Genomic DNA, 10,113 nt, shown 5'->3' with positions numbered 1-10,113 from the left:
AGCTTGGAGCAACTGTGTGATCTCCCTCACACCTCTTCTCCCTCACAACGCTCACCTCCTCCTTCCTCTCAACCCTCAAGAATTTCTCTTGAGTTTTCTCCCTTGGAATCCCTCTCTAATCACGTTCACCCTCTCTAACAATCTTTTCCAAAAAGAACTTGATTGGCATATTAAAAAAAGGCTCCAAAAACCTCTGAATTCAAAATTAGCCGTTACTGTTCGTACAGTACGATTCATCATCGTACAGTACGATCTTCATAAACAGCCGTCGTCCTGGTACGAAGGTGTACGAACAGTACAAAAACAATTCGTACTGTACGATACAATATCGTACGGTACGATTCAACAACATACTATTCGTACAGGACGATGGTCTAGACGATCGGATGTCGTCTCTGTTCATCGTATGGTACGATTGACATCGTACAGTACGATGTGACAAAAACCAAGAGATCGTACCGGACGATATCCGGGACGATCATACTTCGTCTCTGTTCATCGTATGGTACGATCAAGTTCGTACAGTACGATGTTCAAATTTCAATTAGGCCTTGATTACGTGCACTAATCACGGGTTAATTTAAGTAAGTATTTAAAACCAATCGTACAGTACGAACCTATTCGTACAGTACGATGTGCAAATCTCAATTAGGCCTTGATTACGTGCACTAATCACGTGTTAATTTAAGTAAGTATTTAATACAGATCGTACAGTACGAACAAGTTCGTACAGTACGAACGGCGCAAAAATCACTTCCTCAAATTAAGTCACGGCTAGGGTTTTTGGATCTGAACATATCGTACAGTACGAAGTACTTCGTACAGTACGATCTATTCACAGATTTGCCCACATAGCCTGGATCGTACTGTACGAAATAACATCGTACAGTACGATCTCCAGAGAAGAATTTTACTTATATTTTCAGTTAAAAAAAAAATTCTCCCCCTGTGTGTGTGCATGGTTGCTCTTACTCTTTCGCATTTTGTGGCCAGACTCAATAAAGTAAAAAATACAATAAATGGAAAAATACAATTTTTGACTCGTTCTCCTAATCTACCCGGTCTTGAGTCTTCCTTTCTTCCTGAGTCACTTGTGATCTTCCTGAAATGTTAGTGCTCAAGGAAAATAACAAATAAAATAATAAGCAATGAAAAGCAGTTCCAAGTCACTCATTATTTGGCATCATCAAAATCTCAAACTCGGGGTCATGGGTTGCAACAAGTTCATGTCTGATCTCATTCAAAGTATAATATTACTTAAATTTTTAATCACGATACTCACCACTATTATCGGATCTGAGATACTTAAACTTTGAATTTGTCTTATTCTCAATCACAACCTTCCATATCTTTAAAACATCAAACACATGTGACTTATATTTTAAGATGTACACATATACCTTTCTGCTTTGATCATCAATAAAGTGACAAACTATAAATACCCTCATACAAAAGAAACTTGAGTAGGATATCATACATCAATACGCACTAATTCCAACTTATTTGACTTCACCTTTGAACTAGTCTTTGAGAAACTGATGGGGATGGTGGAGTATCCTAAAGAATTGTGAAAATAATTTATTTCTTTATCAATCCCTAAATAATACTTTAGTTTTCTTTGATATAAAAATTATAAAAATATTACTTAATAATTGCAAGTATACGTGTCAATCAAGTAATATAGTGATAGAGTTGAGTATCAATCTCACGAGGAAGAATATTTACTTAGAAATACTAGTATTGTCTATTACAATTATAATAATTATCCAACTCAATAAAAAAGTTTTTGTATAGATTCAATCACTTAGTTTAAAATCAATAAAAAATTAAAATAAAATACTATCTGGATAAAATATTTTGGATTGATAGAATGGAAATATAATATATATTTTAAATTATTCTCTTTTATATTGATGTTATTTAAAGCATATATATCACTGAAAGCTTAGTCAAGCATAAAGAGACAAAGGATAAATTAAATCCTTCCAACCTGAAATACCACTCAAAACTCATATAGTGTGTCATCATATGAAAATCTTAGAATGGTAAGTAAAGTATTTTCTGTTAAAACCCCCTAATTATAATTCATCTATATAAATTTGTTATATATTAAGGACTATGTCTGTATTTGCATCATACTAATCCAATATACTTGGTTGTGCTTAATTTCCTATTCTTAGGCTCCATATTACACCAATTATTAATTACACATATGACAACTATATGTATTAAATGAAGACCTGATACATTGAAAACATCATTAAATTATTCATGAATAGAATTTATTAGTATTCTACATTGTACACCATCAATTCAAAACTAAAGAATTTGTCCATGTATGAAGAACAAGTAAAGCAAACTAATTTTCACTAATTAAAAAAAAAAAAAAAGAAAGTATAGAAGAAAAGATATCACTAGATGGGTTTAATGATCTACTTTACACTCCTTGAACTTGCATAATTGCTTTCATAAATATTGACCAAACACTCTTATGAAGTGGATCAAGCTCTTGTTGAATTAGTTCTCTCCTAAAAAAGTTATAGAGAAACACTGTGAAGATTGAAATTAAACATTACAAATGGACTATATATAAAAAAAATCATAAAATGGATTCTAGCATCACAACATTCAAGACGCTTGCATCACAGTGCCCATAAAAAGAACTAACATCACAACACTAAAAAATTTCCTCCATGGTGGTGCTTGCTAACGTGGACCCACGTTTTAGTGAATAGACATGTTGCTTCGTCGCCATATCATATCTTGAACTGTTATAACTATAATGTTGTGATGCTTCTTACGGTTTAGTACTATGACATCCATATAACACTTCCCTTGGATTGGCGGCATTGGAAATTGACGCTATGGTGCTATGTAGATAGAGACTATACTTTGTAGCGCTGAGTCCTCTGATGTCGCGATGAAATTAAACAGAGACTTGGCACCACCATGTCCATATTGAGGGCTCTGGCGGTTTCATTTATGGCGCCATGATGGTGTTCGATGCCATGGTGTTGTACTATACTAATTTTTTTTTTCATATTTCCTGCATTTTCTTGTATAAATACAACTAAAATAAAATGGTTTCACTAGCAATTTAACATGTATAATATAACATTATTTACACTCATCAAATCTTCCCAAGCTTAAACTCTTGCTTGTCCTTAAGCAAATAAAGTTTTTATAATTATGAGTAAAAGATTAACCAAAATAAAAAAAAATGATAGCTTATCATTACTAAAATATATTCATCACTATCTAAAATTAGTAAAAATGAACAAGGCTATACTTCTAGTTTGAAAAAAATACTAATAGTTAAACTAATTAAGCATTCTAGTTACAACCCAATTTGAAATTATAAGTTATAGATTCCATCATTAACTTTAATTTTTGAAGTGAATAATTAAGTTTTAATAATTAGATATGATAATAGTTAAAATTATACTTTTACTAGTTCACTATCCCTTATTTTAGCTCTCCCATCTTATCCTTTTTAGTTTATATATAAGATTATCCTTTTTAGCCTATTACTCACAAAAATTACAAGCTAACTTAATTGAATTTCTAAGTTGTTAACTGAATTAGCTTGATTTATAATTCAGTTCCTAATTGCATGACTTCATCTTTGAATGGTGTATTTCTAGTTCCATGCTAATTGCCATGATTAAATCCAAGAGGATAAGCTGCTCTTGGATTGTTATATGCTTGATTTTGATTATTTTAATTTGATCATTAGTTATTTTGAATATAATTCTATTAACAGTCACTATTATTATTTGACCAACTAAAATTGGGGTGATTCCTCCAACTCGGTGAAAGTTTGTTAGGGATGTTAGGCCATTATGAACTCGCTCAAGGCTAATTAAGAGAGAGGTGAATTGATATTTTAAAACTTCTTTCAATCAAAACACAAACCATACATAAATTCATCACAAAGAAAATACAATACGGAAATTAAATGTGGAAATAAATAAAAGAACACACCATATTTATAGTGATTCGGTCAAACCTTGACCTACGTCCACTCCTAGGAGGTACCCTCCGAGTATTGTACTAAACTCAGTGTCTCTCCTTTAGCCCCCACAGCTAGGCGAAGAAGACCTTACAAAATCACTACCACCTTCCCCGGTGCGGCGGAGTAGCCGGGTCCTTTAACATCAAAGAAATCTTCTTCTTCCCAGAACTTCCCTCAAGGCAAGCCTAGAATTCGATGGTATTAAGGTGCAAGCTAGTCAGAGCAACCGTGTAGAATCCTCCTCCATACTCCCTTGAAACCTCCTCCAAGAATCTTCTCCCTTTCTCAAACTCCACCCTTTCCTCTCTCTCCCTTTCAAGCTCTCTCTTCAAGTTACCTCCAAAATAACGAAGCTACAATGGCTGCCAAAGACACATATAAAGTGTCTTGTCAAAGCTTAAATCGAAGAGCTCAAAATGAGCTCATTAATTATAACTTGCCAGCTTTATCGTCTAGGATGATATACCGATCAGGGTAAATTAAGCCCAATCAGCTAGGATAATTTGGGATGATCAGAAGAAATTTATTTATATCGTCTAGTATGATAATATATCATCCTGTCCGATCAGTACAAATCATGGAGTATCATCCTGAACATCGCCCTGAATAAGAGTTGTTCGATGTCCAATCGTCTAGTGGATTGTCCCGGCCGATCCTGTGATCGTCCAGGATGATGCGATTGTGTAATCAAATCTTAATTGCTTTCCTTAAATACCAGATTAATTTAGGAAAAAATGTGCTGGATCGACCAGGCTGATGCTCGAGAAGATGTCCAAAAATAAGTAATTCTTAAATAGATCTGGTGGCTGATTCTTTCTGATTTGAGCCTATCGTCTTGACCGAGACAAAATCGACCAGGACGATGTGCTTAATGACGGCTGCCTTAACAAGAATACCCTAATTAGGGTTTCTATTTTGGAATCGATCATCGAGGCCGATATAAATATCGTTCCGAATGATATTGCTAAAAATAGTAAACTCTAGGAAATAGTCAGAAATTCTCCCAATGTGTGTGTGTGTAAGGTTACTTAGCATTAGGAACCATATTATTTATAATAGACTCAAGAAAGGGAAAAAATAAAATCTGACTCAGACTTAATCTACCCAATCTTGAGCTGCACTCAATCTTGTGGACCTGAAAAATTAGTAGGCAAGACAGACGTAGAAAATCATGAATTTTTGCTATCATCAAAATTATAATCCATGAAAACATATTTGCAATATTTGGATTATATGTATTTGAATAAGAATTATTTTTTTTTCTTTCAATCAAATTTATATTTTCAATCCCTTGGATATCAGTCTCTTCCAATGAGTTCTTTTAAATATAAAGATGAATTAGAATTTAATCTTAAACTGCTTAACTTCTTTAATATTGCTGCAACTTGTAGAGTCAAAATTGATAAATAATTATTTTCATACACTCCTACCACTCTCTTCGTATTCACCCTATTAGTAGGCAACTATAAATTTTTGTTACCATTTTTTAAATTAATACATAAGCATCATTAAAAGGCTTTGATATTAAGGAACCTCCATATGTAACATTAATTATTACTCTAAGGGATCCTATAAATCCATTATAAAAAGATTGAGTTATCAACCAATTAGGTAAGACATGATAAGGGCACTTTCTAAGCATCTCTTTGAATATCTCTCAACTCTCATGAATAAATTCTCATTTTGAGTAAAAGAAGTAATATAATTTATAAGTTTGATAGTCTTAGAAGGTGGAAATACTTTCCTAAAAATTTGTAGGCCAACTCATTCTATATGATAATAAAGCCTAAGGGTAAAAAATTTAACCACACATTAGTCTTCTCTCTTAGAGAAAATGGGAACAATCTAAGTCTAATGACATCATCACTGATACCATTGTTCTTAAATGTTGCACAATTTTCTAAAAAAATTGCTAAATGTATGTTGCCCCATATTGAGAATTTTGTACCATTTGAATGATTAAAGATTCTAATCCAAAATTATAATCATGGATGGAAGATCTATTTATTCTTTGATGAATTTTATCTATCACAGGGTTTACAAAATCCTTAAGAGTTCATTAATGATCTAAGTCTTAAATAGAGTCATCTATTTTCAAAATCTTTTTAGTGATTCTAATTTTAGAAAGGATTCTCTCAATTTCTGAATCAAAATCTAGCAATTAATGATTTCCATCAATAACTTTTAAGCATACAACCATAATTATGAAAAAAGTAAAAAAAAAAAAAAGAATAAAAGAATATAATGTAACTATTTATACAATTAATTCAACAATAGAGTTGTTGACCTCATTTTTTGCACTTCAGCTCTCGAGCATACTGTTTATCGTTCGATTGAGTTAGATTTCAGCCCAAGTGGGCTCAACTATGTTTAATCAACTCAATCAAGTAATGATGAGCTGAGTTCAAGTCAAGTCAGTGTCAATTAGAAGTTGTTTTCAAATTGATTCAGTTTAGTTGATTTTGACTCGTATGCACTCGATTGATCTCGATCAACACATATCAACCTCATCGGACATGATTTACTTTCAATTGATGTCAATTTCTTGTTTAATTTCATGTAATTAGATTGATAGAACTAAATTGAACTCAAATTGGCTTAATTTGAATTAAATTATGACTCGAGTCTAACCTGGGCCAGCCTAATTTAACCCTATTAAAACTCAATCAAATGTATTAGCAATTCAAATCAGCTCCCTAAATCGATACATTTCATAGACGAACATGATTAAACATGATCTATGATATAGCCAAAATTTCTCTATGCAGAAGATTTATATGACCCGGTCAGGTATGGAGCAACAAACATGCCTTATTCAAGTATTTTCGAAAGACGGAAGCAAGAACTGAAAATGGCGGGCTTCCTCTTTCATTTTTGTGTGAATTTCTTCTAGACGAAAGCCTCGACAGGGGAGATTTTATTTCATTCAATTGATATGAAAGGACTTCGGCTCGCTGCTCTCACTCCCGTCATCTCTCAGTTTGCAAGATAACATTTTTTTTTGTTTGCATGTTTATGTAGGAATATTGAGTTTCAAACTTCTATTAGATTGGTCATTTTATTGCTTGGCATGAAGAAGTATAGTTTTTCATTCTCAAATGTATATGGTTTCACTATGATGGCTATGGTGAAAGTGGGAAAAGTGCATTGTTTTGTATTTTAAAACTTCATTTATAACTTTTAAAAGTTTTTTATTACTCTTCTTTAGTCATTTGATGATTGTGAGTTTTTGCAGAGAGTGTTTTGCACTGTATTGTGTTATGTTTTGGAAAAGGGGATGCTGATTTTTCATTTTGCATGAGTAGAAAGAGTAGTAAGTAGAAGTACTTTTCATTACTTTTGGTAGAGGCGATTAGTTGAAAGTTGAATTTATTGGGTGATTATTAGAAAGTGGAGTTTTCGGAAAGAAAATAATAACTCTCATCCTCTTCCTACCCCTCTCTCTTCTCCTTCAATTACTTCTCTTTTCTTCTACTACTTCTTTTATTGCTTGTGCCTTGAGATAAAAATATATATGGAATGCTTTCAAAACTCAAAATTTTAAGAGGCAAACAACAAGGCTAGCGTGCAAGCCCAAAAAATGGTATGTTGTTATTTAATTATATTTTGATTATTTGTATATTAAATATTAACATGCTCTAATACAATCTTCCCTTCTTTTTAAATTTTATGAGGGACTTTTGGGAGGGTAATGACAAGGAGCTATTGGAGCTATTTAGACGAAGGAGCTTGGATAAATGGATATGAGCATTAGTCGCTCTAATTAATTTTGATGGGGGATCTACGGGCATATTTATCGGGTCATAGCTCTCAGTGTTATAAGTTCTATTAAAAATTAGAAGCCCTTAGGGAGCCTATTGATTGTGTGATTCCCCAACCTTAGGGCCCTATAGAAACTTTATTTTTCTTAGATTACTTCTTATTTATTATATAACCTAAAATTCATTTACACATGTGTGTGTATGCCTGAAGTGTTAGAAATAATACCTTTCATTCCATAAAACAATAGTGATATCTAAAGACAAAAATTAAGGATGAATCTTAGAGAATCTAAACTTAGGATGTATGCACCCTTTAAGAAATATTAAATATAGAAAACTTAGTGACATTTATTCCTAGGATAAGCATGTACTATTAATATAATTTTAATCATAATCAATCAATAATTGAAATTAATAAAACTAGTGATAATCCAAACCAAATGTATAAAAATACTTAACTTTTATCAATCAACCATAAATGGTAGAATTTGACCATGAACTTGAACTAAATCTAATTAACATATTAATCACATCTTAATTGAACATTAATTGAATAAAATTCATTAAAAAATAAAATTCAAGTGATAAAAAAATGAATTAAAAATAAAAGAGAATAAATCTAAATCAAAATATATTAAAATAAAAAGACTTATAAAACCCAAAAAATAATTCATTAAGTAATTAACTTCCTCATAATTAATTACACATCTAATTCAAAACAAAACCAAAATTGGATAATGATTAGAAATTTGGAATTAGACTAAAAATCTTTGAAATAAAGTAAAATTGATAATCTACTAATAATTAAAGTGAACGAAATAAAAGATTAACTAAAAGTTCAACACAACTCAAAATTTAATAATTGAACTTAATTTTCAACCACCTAAACTAATCTAACACAATTGATCACTATTGGGTAATTCGAGCCTAAGAGGAGATTAAGTTAGCCCCATGGAGGGTGAAATAAACTTTACACCCCCGATGAATAATAAAGGTAGTAATCACTAAATGCTAAAAATGAACTGTTAAAATTAACATTAAGATATTAATATTTAAACTTGAATTAAAATTTTTTCTTTGACCTTCAACAAATCATAATAGAAAGTAACTTTAACTGAATTACCTTATATATGACATATCTAAACTATGTAGCCTGCTACATACACTTAGATTTGTTTGTTAGGACATTACTTCAAGTCTTAGGTTAGATTGGTATTTTTATTTCTATTTATGTGATGTGTTGATATACATGTGAAACATGTACAAGTTGAATTGTTGTTTATTGTGTTAGATTTTTAGGAATGATTTGGATGCTCATAATATTTTTTACACATGGTCATGCTTATGCAGGGTTATAAAAAGGGGACTAAATTAATAATGATTTAAACTAATAAAGTTTTCTACATGTGCTTCAAAATGCTTAGCCCCTTAATAATAAGAAAAGCATGGTTAAGCTTATAGGTTGTTCAAAAAATGAGCAAATTCTTATTCTGTGATTTCTGTGATTATGATTTTCATATATAAATTACTTAGTAAGATATAGAAGTACAGAGTTTTTTTTTTCTTAAGAAAAAAAATGTAATTTGATTTATGAGTTGTGAAAATTCAAAAATAGGATATTTTAAAATACTAGGGATCCAAAGAGAAATGAAAGTTCCTTATAAGGAATTTTTTCTTATTTGGATATCCTATTGAATGATGAATTACGAGGAAATTGAGGAATGAATTAGATAGAAGAGCAAGAAGATGAAGATCAAGACTAAAATGCTTTATTTTTTAGATTTGCGTCATTCTATAGGAAAAGAATTCGGGTTGTCGGGGGAGCCTGACTATATGAACTTTGAACACTTTTACTCTGGTTGATTTTTTATTTTGATTGATTGTTTATTTTATTTGTGTAGTAGAAATGACATATTTTTATAAGTTTCTTTCTTGCTTATTCATAGGGATAAAATTCTTCTAATCATAATTAAAAAAAAAATAGGAATTAAATAACATAGAAAGATAAACGATCTAGGAAAATAAGTCGTAGGTTGTCTAAGGTCGCATGTATTTTAATGCATTCTTCTTTCCTTACTTTAGACACTTCCCTATATGAGGGTAGAGTTTAGATAATCTGACCTATGAGATTGTTGACCTCATTTTTGTATGAGGTCACTAAGGCCCTTCCAAACTCCAAATTAATTCTAGATCCTAGGTTCCACTCTAGAACTTAGGATTCTTTCCTAGAGCCAGACCTTAGGGCCTACTCTAGAGCCTAGGATTCCCTTAGATCCTAGATCTTAGAACTCCTTTAGATCTTAGGATCACTCCAACTTCAAATCAATCTCCTACTCC

General features: G+C 31.5%; 1 non-coding gene across 1 annotated transcript; it reads left to right on the top strand.

Moving 5' to 3' along the window:
• The first annotated feature begins 5,628 nt into the window (after positions 1–5,628).
• Positions 5,629–5,731, top strand: LOC114581128. Its single transcript, XR_003702949.1, has one exon. It is a non-coding gene; the product is annotated as a small nucleolar RNA R71 (small nucleolar RNA).
• Positions 5,732–10,113: the final 4,382 nt, after the last annotated feature.

Source organism: Dendrobium catenatum, unplaced genomic scaffold (assembly GCF_001605985.2).
Source record: "Dendrobium catenatum unplaced genomic scaffold, ASM160598v2 fragScaff_scaffold_1556, whole genome shotgun sequence".
Taxonomy (NCBI): domain Eukaryota; kingdom Viridiplantae; phylum Streptophyta; class Magnoliopsida; order Asparagales; family Orchidaceae; genus Dendrobium; species Dendrobium catenatum.
The sequence above is the reverse complement of the archived record's forward strand: the minus strand, read 5'-3'. Positions and strand labels throughout refer to the sequence as shown.